The sequence below is a fragment of the Vigna umbellata genome, chromosome 9 (genome assembly GCF_029865625.1).
Source record: "Vigna umbellata cultivar VRB3 chromosome 9, Vumbellata_1.0, whole genome shotgun sequence".
NCBI classification, from domain to species: Eukaryota; Viridiplantae; Streptophyta; class Magnoliopsida; order Fabales; family Fabaceae; genus Vigna; species Vigna umbellata.
In genome coordinates this window covers 52072020-52087869 of record NC_142173.1, presented here as the reverse complement: position 1 = coordinate 52087869, position 15850 = coordinate 52072020, and positions in this window count along the sequence as shown.

Sequence of the window (15850 nt, the reverse complement as noted above, 5' to 3'; positions counted from 1 at the left end):
AGTATTCCTTATAGCCCTTCTAACATCATTCTTTCCTTCGTGAGTGACCCTCAACATCTTCCACATTTCTTGAGCATTCTTACAAGTAAAGACCTTGTAAAACTCATCAACAATTAAGGCATATGATATTATATGTTTTGAGCCCCTACATCTTTTTGGGATCTCCTTCTATCGTCACCATTCCATTGGTCACGAGGTTTAGGATCTTGCAAATTGTTAATAAAAATAGTAGGAACAAAAGGACCATTTGTGAAAGTTTCCCAAATCTCACATTCAACAGATTCCATAAAAAATGTCATCCTACCTTTCCAAAAAGCATAGTTTTCTCCAATAAACAATGGAGGTTTGTTGATAGATGCACCCTCAACAAAGGTTTGATGTTGCCCCGTCATTTTGAATTACTATCAAAGCAACCTCTGATACCAATTGTCAAAGCAGTGTAGTGAAATGGTTAGCGTGAAAAACAAACCAAGACGGGGGGTGGATTAGTTTCTTATCACAAATTATGCCTTTAAATATTTTCTCTTTCAATTTAAATTTCCTTAACAATAATGTAAGACAAATAAGAGAGTTAGGAAGAGAGAAAATTTCACAGGTGATTTTATACTAGTTCAAATAAAAAGGATCCTACGTCTAGTTCTTAATCTCATATGAGAATTAACGATCCACTATCACAAACCAACAAATGGTTACAATCACAAAGAAAATAAACAAGTTTAAGGTTAAGAACACTTCTTTTGTTACCCCAAGAGATGAAACTTACTTTCCCTGAAAGCCACAAGGGATGAACACATCCTTTAACGTATTTCATATTGTAGAATGAGAGTCTCAATCCAATTTATAGAGATCTCACTCAAGGAAACCTCCAAAAATCTGTTGTCAGCTATTTAATGTGTGATAATCAATTATCCACTTATAATTAAAGTTGTCAAAACGGGTCACCCGGCCCATCCCACCACGGGTTGGTCACTTAGTGAACCAATCTAACCCGACTCATTTATTAGCGAGTCAGAAAAATTTGAACCCTGCCCGACCCACCACGAGTTGGTGGGTAAACGAGTTGGCTCACTAGCTCACTTAATTACAATTTTTTTTAAATAAAAAAAATTACAAACTTTCTATAATTCAAATCTAAACAAATTTCACTTCCAAGTGTTTAGTTAATTTTGAAAATAAGGAACTTAAATAATTTTTTCAAGCAAAAACAAAATAATAAATATTTTTTTATAAAATTAAAATTAAATTTAAATAAAATGAAATTAGGTAGGTGGGTTGGTGGGCCAACCCAACCCACCACGGGTTCAACCCGCATGAGCCGGGTTTAAAGGAGTCGGGTTTAAATGAGTCGGGTTGAAATCTGACCCGCATAAAAAAATACAATTTTTTCAAACCCAATCCGGCTCAACCCGTAGTAGGTCGGGTTGGCCCGCGGTTTGTGACCCATTTTGACAGCTCTACTTAAAATAATTGATTATGCATTTAATGAATGCACAACGGTTAAAAATTTGCTTGAAAATTTTCATAATTGCTCGTGATCGATTGTAGCAAGTCATAATAGATTACTGATAACCAATTATCATTAGTTGGTAATCGATTATTCTTAGCCAAAATAAGGTTTTTTGATTCCAAAACGAATTTTAAATCAAACTAAACGCAAACAATGCATGGAATCAACATCCTATACATAAAACTACTCAATTACAAAAGCTTTAACATAAGACAAGTCTTCATGAAGATCTTCTTCCAACATGAGCACTTAAGACTTGACTTTCACATATCCTCAAAATTTCTAGGCTTCATCTTTATTGTAACATTAGTAACAATTATCATCATGTCTCAATAAATGCATGTCATATGGTTATGTTGAGTTGGAAAAATTTGAAATGCCTTTTTAATTTAGATGATGCTAATTGACAATTTGGCTTAGTACTTAAATATTGTAATGCATGCAATATGAAGTGTCTATTAGAGGATTTGTCTTAGACCATACAATTGAGCATGATCTTTAGACGATGTGTCTTATGATGTTTAGTTCTAAATTCTATATGACACGCACTAAATGCATTGAATTAAATCATTCACTTAATAGGTCTCATGCCCAAATTGTTTTTCAAATTTTCAAATCTTTCTTCTTTCTTTAAAAATTGGGCATGAGAATAATTCTTTCTTCTCTCCATACCTGATTCTTATTCTTTATTCAAGAAGGGTAAAACATTTAAGGTCGTCTACAAATTCTATAAGAAGATAAAGAAGAAAGACAATGCATTTAGTTTCTATATAGCACGTAAAAAGTTGTTATTGCAAAATCTTATTAAGTCGAGCGTATAATTATTTAAAAGAAGATTTCAAGAGCTCGATAATGTGCTATATCAAAAGGGTTGCAAAAATTTTTTCATTAATACTATTCAACCCCTTTCCCCCTTCTAGTGTTTTTTAGATACTTCATAAGTTACTTACCGCGTTTCACATCTTTAACAGTTTCTATATTTTAAAATAGTTAGTTTCCCTTCCAGGTCACTAACTTTTTGCTTTAAAGATTTTACATCATCTTTAGAAGATGTTAGTTCATCTTTCATAATATTGTATTCTTTTGAAACTTTTTTGTTCTATTTTTGCAAATGATGATAGGATTTTGAGAGTCTTGAGGAGTTGGACAATAATTCATTATATACTTGAATAACCGAGTGAAGGTCATAAAAGTCTACCTCTTCGTCAAAGTCGTCTAACCATAAGGCAAAGATTTGCTTCCTCCTCTCTTTCATATTTTGAGGCATTTAGGTCCTCATAGGTGCTCATATTTCTCATATTTGGCTTCTTGCATTGATAGCAGACTATTGGTCCTTCTTTTCTATTGTCTATTTGGTTTTTTCTGGAGGTAGATTCAATGTGTTTGCCTTTAGAAGGTATGCCTTTATTTTTCCTCCATATGGAGAATATTTTTCTTAAGATGAACGATAGTTCATGTTTTTCTTCTTTACTCATTGAGTCTTCAACGTCTGACTCTTTTAAGGACTCTTCAACACTGAATGCTTTTGTAGATGTCTTGTTGATAGGTTTTTGTGCTTTTGGAGTGATAGGTATGCCTTTATGCACATTTAGAATTCCAACAAGTTCTTCTATGCTTGTACCACCAAGATTCTTTGAAGTTCTTAGAGCAGTCACTTTTGCTCTCCATTGAGTTGGAAGACTACGTAAAATTTTATCAATATTATCAAATTTTTCATAAATCTTACCCAATGATCCTAATTCATTTAAGATCGTCTAAAATCTACTCAACATGTTTTGGATGTTTTCATTGTCCTCCCTTGAGAACAACTCATATTGTCTTGTCAACAGGCTCAACTTGTTTGACTTTATTTCATTGGAACCTTTATATGTGACGACCAAAGTATTCTATATTTCCTTGGCTCCTTTAAAGGTGTGTATCTTCATGTATTCTTTTTTTGAAAAAGTGCACATTAGTGAATATCTAGCTTTTGAGTTAAGATGGTACCTGTGTTTTTGCTCTTTTGTCCATCTGCATCTGGGAAGTTCATCACCCTTCTTGTCAATGGGTATAAAGTTTCCATTTTCAGCCACGTCCCATATGTCTATGTGGCATGACTTAAAGAAAGCAATCATTTGTTGCTTCCATTAGTTGAACTTTTCTTTCTTGAACAAGGGATTGGAAATTTACTGGGTATCTTCATTGTTTATCGCTTATCAGGATCGTTTCCTCAAGTCGGGCAAAGAACTAACCCTTGAGGTTAACTCTTATACCTATTGAAATCATAGGAAACACTAGGAAGGAGGGAGTGAATAGTGTTTCAAAAATTTTCTGAAATCAACATTTAATAACTATTGTAGGGGTTAGAGAGTTTGTCATAATTATTGGACGTGTGTTCTAAATAAAACATTTAGGAAAAATATTTTAAACAGGAAAAGCAATAACACAAGTATTTTATATTGGTTCACTCAATGCTGAGCTATATGTCTCCCTCAAAAACTCTTGAGAGGTTCCACTAATCTTATCCAAGATTACAAACAAGTACAAATCACTTTTGGTATACATTGAGTATTCTAACCACTACTCGTTCCCTAAGTCAATCTTGACTTGTCAGAGTTCAACCGCTCTTGGTATTCAAGTATTCTAACCACTCTTGGTATCAACCCTAGACAATTTTCTAGAATGGTTAACTCTCCTTAGCTAAATAATACAAGTGTTTTAATTCTCTTTATAATATCCAAACATAATTAGTATCTGTCTACAAGTACAGACTCCGATAACTCTCAATGAAAGGATAAATATAATACAATGAAATATGAGAACTTGTGAAGTTCTTTCTTTTATTTTATGAACAAACTCAAACAATGTAAACTAATAGAGAGAATAACAACATAATGATACAATGATAACAAAAGTTCTTGAATTCTCTTATGTGAGTCCTCCTTTTATAGCTTTCTTCAAGAGATTACCATTACTCAGAGAGAGTTCTTATGTTCTTATGTGCACATTACTTAGAAGTTATATTTTCTCAAAACGATATTTCGTTAAATGTTATTTGTTAAACTTCAAAACTTGATATGTTAGACAATCTATTCTCTTTAGACGATATTGCCTTACAGTTTCCTCTTAAGAAAACTACTTTTTTTCTCAAGCTAATTTTTTGTTACCATTTCTTTAATGTAAGATCAGTGTTTTATAAATACATAATGAATATTAATTTTTATATTTTATTAATTTGAAGTTTTGACACTTTTTTATTCATTAATGATCTAAGTTACATAGATTAATAGATAAGATGATCAAGGGTTAAAGAAGACTTCTCATACACTGTGACACATTTAGATACACAAACTTAGGTTGTAATGAATTTATCTTAATCTATTATCCTTATATTTGCTTGTAAATATAAATATTGAATTGGATTAAATATTAGTATATGTTAAGACATACTTAATATAAATCTTTTTAAAAATGTCATTCAATATTTTATTTATTGAATATTATTTTATTTATTATATATTCATGTGTTGTTTATTTATTGAATATTCTTTTATTTATTTCATATTTATGTGTTGTTTATATGTTTTTTTTATGTTTGTGTTTGATTGAAATTAAATTATTAATAAATTTATTTCTTTTATATCTTTTTCTTATATAAACAAATTATTTTCAACAATTTAACCTTATATGTGTTGTTATTTGTGTAATAACCTATTATAATTATATTATTTACACAAATATATATATATATATATATATATATATATTATTATTATTATTATACTTTATAGAAAGCTTCTGATAGGGTTATAATATAATGAATAGTATTTTATTTTTGATGTTATATCTAAATTTTAATATTTTAGAAATGAAAAATATATTATATTTTTAAGGACCAAAATCACTAAACTTATTCGACAAATAGGAACAAGACATTGTGGTGAAGATAAACATCTCTTGACCATGTGGGGATCACATTACCTGGTTGTCCCCACGTGCTCCTTTTTGTGGATGTTACATGGTTTTCAGCTACATGGTCGGTAGCTGCAAACAAAACTCATGTTTCATCTAGTCGCTTTCATTCGTTGCGCAAATACAATCACAATGGAAAATAGAAAATAATAGCACCTTTTCCTACTTTTCTTTTCATCATCATCTGTAAATATCCTAAAAAAATTTGTTAGACTAATTTATCTAAGATAAACTTTAATACTTAAAAATTATTTCTACTCTTGATCAAACTCACACGGTCCTTAAATAGTTGATCCTTATGCTAAACATATTAATCACTTTTTGTAATCTTGTTGGTACCTGTTCTTCCATTTTAATACATGAAGGCCACATGACACATGAAGGATCTGGGACTCACATCCTATAAGAATAGATTGTAATCATGGTACGAAAGAATGGAAGCTTTTTACACCATGATCATTGCTTGAACGAGAGAAGAGAAAATACACAGAATGTATTTTTTTTTTGTTTTAAAGAATGTTCTTCCTTTTCTACTTAAACAAGCATGGGTATAAGAAAGGGGAAACTAATGGTATTGTTTATTTTGGTAAAAAAAAAAGATAAATTTGAAATCCAAAATGAAGAAAAAGTATGAAAAAATAAAATTTTGAATTCTTTTTTTACAGAGTTTTCTTTTTTATTTACTCCCTCTTTAAAGGATGAAAACAAAATATATCCTTATTTGTATTTTTATTTTTCTTAATACCACAAATTGCCATATTTATCCTTCATTTTATTTTTCACACACACACACACACACACACACACACATATATATATATATATATATATATATATATATATATATATTAGCAAAAATATAATCCTAACATTTCTTAGTAGTTGAAACAGGTATGTTCTTTATAAGTATTTTAGTTTTCTATATCACATAATTTTAAATAAATAAAATTAATAGGTTTAATTTTTTATTGGTATTAGGACCTAGAAAAGAGTTTAGGAGCAGTGTTTGTCTTTAGAAGATAAAAATACTTGTTTATTTTATAAATAAAAGATCAAGACTATAAATAAAACTTTTATTAATCGAGTTTATTTTATAAGAGTCACTATTTAGAACTTTAGAATATAAGTTTTAGAGCATTGGGAGCATTGGACATTGCAGTACTATTGGAAGTTTATTTAACAGAGAGTTACAGTGGACTTAGCATCGAGCATTAATTTAGTGACATTGGGTCATAAAGGAAGCGTTGAATGTTGGTTTCTGCATTGAGCGTGTTTGTTGATGGACAAACCCTCTCCAAGCAGCCAAAGATAAGAAAATTCTTAAAACTTTTACAAGTTCCTTTACAAGTTCTTTATTTAAGGAACTTGGTAATTCCTCTCTCCAAAAAAGTTTTTTTTGAAGGAGAAATGGAGATGAGTACTCCCATTAGGTTGAGAATAAGAAGATTAGCAAAACCGCATATTAGTTCTCATTAAAGTAAAAGTTGAGTACAAAGTGTAAGAGCTAGAAAAAATAAAATATCTAAAAAGATGGTGAACATGATGTCATTAATTAAAATAAGAAAAGATGAGTTATAAAAGAGTGAAGTGTACCACAGTTGGTTAGAACTCCCTTTTATACGTTGGAAGTCATGGGCTTGATGTTTGTTGTATGCATAATACATATTTTATTTATTTCATTAATTTATTTTATGTGAATGTGTGGTTTATGTTATTGTTTGTAATATTTGTTCCGCATGTGTATGACAAGCTAATTGTGATGGTCTGTTTTGTTTGATGTGTTTGTTTGGAACTTAGGGATGGTGTGTTCGGGCCTTGACTACATCAAAAGTATATTGTTTTTTTGGGTGCTAAATATTGTGGTTACTAAGTCATCGTGAAAATTAAGCCAAGAGAGAAAAGATTAAAATGAAATATTTGTGTCTTATTTAAAATAGAAACCATAAATGTGCTCTTATTTAAGATAGAAATTCTAACCATTAGGAAAAAAAGGAAGAAAAAAGAGTGTATCATGAAAGAAATATAATGTTCATGTTGCAGGTTCATGAGAGGTCGGGGGTGGAGTAGAAGGATATTTTCTTATCAATGAAAGGGAATAGTGGAAACCAAGCTAAGGGGAGGTATCCTTATTGTTTGTTTTGTATGATTTTGAATGTAATGATCAATTAATATTGAGGTATGTAAGGGGAACTATTCTACTATTTGTTATACATGATATGAATCATGTTAAATTGTGTTGGCAGTCCATGTTGTTATGTTTCTATGTTGTCCTCTCTTTTGTGATATAGGATGTTGTACATTCTGTTGTTCAAATGATTCTAGGGTGTTGTTCAACAAATTCCATGATGCATGATTTTGTTCCACATTCATTCCTTATTTTCAACTATTAGGTTGTTCATTAATTCTACAGTGGATGCTTTAGTTTCACGTTAAATTCGTGATATTCATGCTTTGATCCAAGTTGATTTTCCTTTGACCGTGTTGCTTCTTCATGTTTTGAGTCATTTTCAATGGTTGTAAAATGTATAGGAATTTTTTTATGTTATCGTGCTATTTTGATGGATTGTCCTAGTGTTTTGGGTGATGTTATGGTATTTGTGTGTGCTGTCGTGTTATTTTTGCATGCTTTTAAGTTGCCTTTGTATGTTGTCGCATGGTCCTTATATGATGCCGATTTGTTTTATATGTTGTCATACTATGATTGAATCACTATCATGCGAGGTTAATAGGTTGGGTTCTACTTGCTTGGTGTCAGGCTAGGTCGCTTGGTGTTAGGATGGGTTGCTTGATGTCAGGCTAGGCTTGCTTGTGCCGAACTGTGTTAGTGTTTGTATCGAGCTAGGCTATTCGGATGAGCTATGCTGTTGGATTAAGCTATCTTAGACCTTGACTTTAAGGTTTTAAAGCTCAACTTGTGTGTTTTAGAGGTCAGCCATGAGTTTTTTAACCTCGACTGAGTTGTTGGTGATGATTATCGAGTTGTTCATGATGATTATAAAATTATGTGTTATCGACCGAGCTTTTCTGTTTTGTATCGAGCTGTGTGGTTGGTTGTTGATGTTATGTTTGAATAGGGCTATGTTATAGGTTGTTGGTTGTGCTAGTTGATGTGATCTTACTCACCATCTCAAATGGTATTGGGAGAAGACTTTAGTTGCAATGTCTTCTTTCTATGACTAGTAAAGCCGTGTTTTGTACCTTTTCGCCTAAGACTTTGGTAAGCCAAGAAAAAGGGAGAGGTTTAGGTGTGTTTCCTTTCTACTTAAGGCTTTCCTAAGTAGGGGATAGGGAGGGTTGTTTCACCCATAAGCCTTTGGCTTCACTTAAGTATAGTGCTTTATTGGTGAGTCTTTGGTAAGTAGATAGAGCTTTTACTCGTAGGACGTGAATGTGGGTTGACTTCATGGATGTGAAGGGATGTTATAAGCAATGTGGGTGACTATGGTTATTGTATGTTATCTTGTATTATTTTCTTAGCTTACATTTACTTGTTTGTGTTTGTGTAATGATTGTATAACTTATGCTGTCACATAGGAGCAAATGATGTTATAGATTATGTTAGTGATGTTTACAGCGAGGAGACGTGTGGGAAAATCTTACAGGTAGTTTTTGAAATGTATTTGAGACAATAATTTATTTAAATTAGAATTTTCAAATATTATCTTAATTTTGGAATTCGATTAAGGTTTTGTTTCCGAACTAGTTTAATTTTGTTTACAATTATTAAATAAAGTGTTTTTTAGGTTCATTATTTTGCGATGGTATCACAGCTTGTATTTTCTTAAGTTAATGAATGTTTTATAAACTACTCGTATTATCATGAGAGAGGTGTTACATAGAGGGAGGGTAGGCCTTTTATTTATAGATGAAGAGACTGTAAACACTCAAAGACCTAGGAAATGTGCAAATAAAAGCGAGAAAGTACAGTTCTATACATGGGCCTTACCTATGAGGTTTGAATCCCACATCACTCAAATCTTAAGTTTTCTAAGCCTTTGTCGGTTATTGCAATGGTTATGTTATAAGCTTTGTGTGAAAGATTGAGTGGTCGTGTGGTGCCTCGTTTAACCTCTCTAATTAAAGTTTTTGAATCCAAAATGGAGGAAGTTGACTTATATCTTTAATGCCTAGCTCACTCCATGTCCCACATGGTACAATTCTTATGACACTTAAGAGTTTATAAGGCTTGGTTCTTTGTGTGAAAGTATGGTTGCATGACTAATGGTCTTGGATTACCAAAATTTTTGAATTAAGGCCAAATTGAAGTCTCTTTGAAGGCCCACCATTGCTTCTACTTTCTACAAAAGAAAATCTATACTATAAAAGCAACTACATTTTTAACAATAGAAAATTACTCTACATATTGTGAAGGCTAAGATAAAAGAAGAAAATTCTTGTATTTCACTCTTCAAATGAAGAGTTATCTTCTTAGTAAAGGTTTTGATGCTTGGATGGTTTTCCATCATTAGTGCTTTGTTTCAAGGTTTGAAAACTTTGAAATAATGATGCTTTTTTATCTATGATGTTATCTGGTATGTTTTGTTATGAATGAAAGTAATTATAAGGAGAATTGCTTCCTTTATGCAAGTGTGAGTGTATGTATTAAGCTAGTATCGAGAGGAAGTCATCCCCTCACATAATCATATAGAGAAAATAGCTTAGGTGGTGAGAGTTGGAAGAGGTTTCTATAACGAGATTTTAGTTTGAAATAAAACTTATGTGGTGAGACTATAGGGAATTAGCCCTATCATTATTAATGTGAGCCGAGTAGAGCCACAATGCTTATTTTGCTCGAATCCACTGTAAAGAATCCAATATCAGGTGCAGGTGCATGACTGAAGTGTATTCAACTAAATACATGTTATTTCAAAATTGAGTCTAGATAGTGTCTATTGCTTTAGCATATTGTCGGTTATGATTTGATGATCACATGTATTAGAAATTATAAATGTTTCATTAAAGTTCATTTTAATTATAATTATATATATGTTTGAACTTTATAAAAACATACAAGTTTACCCTAATACTTTGTTTGTTGGTTGTTCACCTAATACGATCGTGTGATATACGTGAGTAGAGAATAATACAGAAAAAGATATTGAATAATAATAGAAAATAATGTAAGAAAAGAATAATGTTAAAAAGATATTATCTTTTTCTATTAAAATATTTTAAACTATTATTTTAAAAAACTATATAAACCACTTATCGAAATTATATATATATATATATTATTTATTGATGAAATTTTAAATATATTTTATATCCTTGATGAGACGATGTGATTGAGAAATTATATCTTTATTAATTAAATTATGATAATTGAATTATTAGTTATAATCCATTAACCAATTTTGAAAAGTGTTGGTAAAAAGTAGAAAAGGAGTCATCAAAATTTTTTCATAGTTTTATTAAAAGTAGAAAAAAAAAATTTATACAACTAAAAAAACTATTTTTTAACATATTTTTATTTTTTATATTCAATAAATCTAATTATAAATAATTTTAGTTAAAATATTATTTTTTAAAATATAAAAACTAATAAAAAATCTAAAATTAAATAATAAATTAAAACATAAATATATAGTCTATTAGATATTATCAAATGAATCACTAAATAAACTAATAGAATATCTTGGCTCACGCATGTATGCTGATACAGACAGAAGAAACACTTACAAAAGTAACTTAGATGGAATCTTTATTAAGTGAGTTTTACTTTTTAACATGGATATTAATGAAATAGTCACTATATGACGGGAATGATACTCTCTGTGAGTGTCTTAAATAAAATAATACATACATATATATATATATATATATATATATATTTAAAATATAACTATCTTCTTATATATTTCGAAATCTATTTTTATCTTACTTCATACATGATAGATTTAAAAACTTATTAGGAAAACGATCAAAATTAAATAAAAATTAAAAGTAATATATAAAATTTTGAAACCAATTAAAGTAAAAGACACATTATAGAACCAAAATTAATTTAATATAAAAAAATTCAACTTAACTCATATATTACTTAATATTTATAAATTTAGGAGGAGATAGATTTTCGACATATTGTGGACAAAAATTAATATTATATATATATATATATATATAAATGTATATGGGAAAGAACTAGATTTTCCACGTGTTTGTGGAAAAAATGTGCTGTAAAGTTTTTATGAATGGATTTCATTGTAGATGGTTCAACTAATTTGTTGATGAAATGTGTGACCATCAATCCACTTTTAGATAAAATATATGTAATTTAATAAAATAATAAGTTTTCTTTTTTGAATATACTGTAAAAAATCATTTTTCTTGCATTAAATTTTGTTTTCTAGGAAACTTATAATAATTTTAACATTAATTTTTTATAAAAAAAATACAGGTAATTGTTTTCATTATATATAATCCAATAAATTATATGTTTTTCTCATTTATTTATCTGTACATGATAAAGTCTTATAAATTCATTCAATTGTAAATCTTTCAACTAATTCTTTGACAAAATAATGTAATTACTAAGGCATACTCAATACTAAAATATATGATTTTGTATTCATATGAACTTTTAGAAAATATACATACTTAATTAGTCTTTTATATTTTTTTATTAATCTTTAATTACAGAATTCAACCAATATTTTTATTAAGAAAATAATTTAGACATAAAAACATTTTAAGAGCTACCAACAATGTTTTAAAAGGTTAAAATAAATTTAGTTTATAAAATATTATTTGAATAATGTTTTTTAATATATTATTAGTACTAATAAATAAAAATTGTTACATCGTTTCTTTAATAAACTTTTAGTCATGTTATCTACAAAACATATAATACGTATAAGATTGAGTTTATACGAGGAAAATGTAATACTGCTGGTAATGTTACTTTTTAGCATATAAATCTATTATTAAACTTTACAATAATGAATATTAAATTTTTAAATTTTTTATTTATTGTTCTTACAATTAAAATAATTTTATTTTACTAAACTAAATTTCTTTTAGTTGTCATATTTTTTAAACAGACTTGATTTAATTTAAATATATTATTTATCTTAAATAATATATCTTTAAAATAATTTTGTTGATTCATGTTTTTTATTATATCATAAATGAATTGTATAATATTATTTTATTTATAAAAAATGTTCTTTAATAGTATTATGTGTCATTCAATTAAAAAGTTTTTTTAACCTTAACTTATTAATTAATTTATAATTATCTCGAAGTAGCTTTTCGGTATATAAATATGTACTATTTTTTATAATAATTTTTTCAAGGATTACATTAGTTAAGTTATAATAAATACTTTCATATTATTGTCTGATAAATATAAAAGGTTAAAAGTTGTTCTTAAATAATTTTCGCTGAAACATAAAGTATGAAAGAAAAGTTAAAGCAGGATATTTTCAGCAATGATAGAAAATTTGCCGACAAAACATTCCCAAAAAATATGTTTATATTGGAAGTTCACTAGAAAAATTCAAATTCAACATTAAAACTTTAAAACAATAAAATAAAAACTTTCTCATCTCTTAAACTTAATATAATTTTGAAAAATGAAAAAGAAAAATCTTTTACTACAAAAGGGGTCCAAGAGATTATGGGAGTGGGAGTGGATGCTTTATTATTCTCAAAGTTATGTTAATCCATGTATGGCCACCTCCTTTTGTTGGCTTAATCAATGCGCTGCCATGTTTCATCCATTGTTTTCAATATTGATTGATCCCAAAAGCACCAAAAGATAATATATATATGTATATATAGCATGTATCACACCTATAATGTACTTATAAAATAGATCTTGATTTTTGTGTGCGTTTAATAGACACTGCACAAACATAAATTGACATCTTCTTGCTACTTCTTTTCCAACTTAAACCATCACATGTGATCACTGTGGTACCATCTCATTATGCTATCTTCTTTGCTTGGCAACCACATTGTGTGGCACATAAATAGACAACACTTGGAAATTCACTGTTGCCAAATTGTCTTGGTTGATTCCATCTACAGCTAGCATTTCATTCAGTCACGTTGTCCATATGTCATCCAACATCTTCATCAAAAGTGCCTTAATTAAAGTGGTTAGTATTGTTTGGTCTATTACATCCCAACTTGAACAACAAATGGAATTGCATTGATTATATAATAAATTAGTTAGTTTTATAATTTATTTATTATTTTATTGTTTATGCATATATTTTTAGAATGACTTTGAAAATATAATTTACTTATATTATAAATTAAAGTTACAAAGACCTTTAAATAAATGAATTCTATTTTAATATGGACATCAATTAATAATATGTTTTTCCTTCCAAAAAATATATTTTTGATGTTTTTTTTTTTTTCAAATGAATGAAGGAAAAAAGATAAAAACGAACAATGATAGATGAAGAAGAAAATGGAGTTGAAGAGTTTGTAGACATGTAAATTGCATGAAAATAAGGATAGATTAAGAACCGGTAAAGCAAATCAATGAAAACATTGACTCAAATTTCTACAACTAATACTGAATTTGTCATTAAACATTCTTAAAATATTTGAAATTATATCAATAATTTGTCACCATCTATTTATATTTAAACTATATATTTATATTTTTTCTTCCTTTTTCACTATAGTTATCTAGTAATTAAAATAAAGGAAAAATAGATAAATTGAAGGTTTAATGTTTCGGTAGGTCCTTTTTTCGGTCAAAATCTCAAATAAATCTCCTTCTTATTTTTGAAAAATTGAAACAAATAGGGCTTTATCGTCAAATTGGACTAACAAACATTGAATTATGTTGACGTGGATACTGATGTTAATTTTTTAAATGACATGGCAAATTTTTAGATAATTTTAGTTGAGTCTCACATGAATTTTTGTTTTTTTTTAAATTAAAAAAAATTAAGAAAAGTTAATTGAACTTAATTGTTTTTTAAAATTAAGGTTTTCACCAACCACCATCCTTTTCCCTCAATCCTTTTGTGCACCATCCTCACAAAGGCGAAAGAGACAACTACAACTTTACAAGGTATAACAAGAAGACATAACAAAAAACACGTCTTACATCATAACCAAATTCCAACAACACATGCAATCGATCATACTTTAACAACTTAAGCAATCACATACTCAATTCATAACCAAACAATATGAGTGCGTTCATACATTACCCATAACATTCAAAGACAATTATAGCTTGACACTAATAACACAAGTAATTCATTCACACATCAGTTTCGGCCAAAAAATAGCATCCAACATCAACCTTAATCACCCAACGCACCAAGTCTAGAGCAACTCAAACAACATCAGTCTGAAAATAGTTTTCACAATTTTACAAAATAGACAACCATTATCACTTAAACAAGACAAAGAAATTATAGAATTCTCCAAACATCAATAATTATTCCACTAGGCAGATTAACCAATTTAGCACACCAAAACATGCCTAAAATAACACTTAATATCCCTGCACCATAGGCCAAGTTCCTAAACAGCACCGCAACTCTAAAATAGAAAGATCCAAGCATCATCTCATTCGAATTTATATGTGAATTTGCACTATAGTTTCCAAAATTAAAACCAATACACCAAAACAAAAGCTGATATCATTGCACTAAAACAATTTTTGACACCACACCACAACACATACAAAAAATTCTAGAAGCTGGTATACAAAAGTCTCATGCATCAACTTCTTTATGTTTTGATGGTGCAAGCACTGTCTTTCCTTTCTTTGTAGTAGGGATTTCATAAACTGTTTTTCTTTTTGGTGTCATTCTGCATCAAATTTCAATAAACTATAAAATTAATTTCCTCCATTTATCTTTAAATCAATCACGCAACATTAGATGGTCACATGCAACAACATCTTTGTCACTTTAAATTGCAACTTTCGACAACCAAACATTTTCCCTTCAAACACCTCATTATATGTCAATCAATCCCAATGATATAATAATAGAACATTCAATTGATTTTGTTTTCTTAGAATCAATCAGCAAAATCCTTCAAAATGCATTTGATTTGAACATGCAAGCATAAAGTTGAGGTTTTTGTATCAAAATAGCAAAATCAGTTTCTTTTCACACTAAAAAACAATGAATATGACACTTAAACCCAATTATTCAATCATAATCTATCAATGAATCATATTTTCACAAAAAGAGATGATCAAGCCATGAGCATGTCTTGAGCAAACCCTAAAGAGTGAAGAAAATTTCAGAAAAATGAATGAATAGGTTTAATGCACTCACTCTTGAATGTGCAAAGTTAAGTAATATTTGAGAATGAAAATGGAGAATTTTGAAGTTGTGAGAATGAAGGATTAAAGCTTATGGGAGTTTATAGCAGGTTTTTAGAGTGAGTGGGGGTGAAAATGGT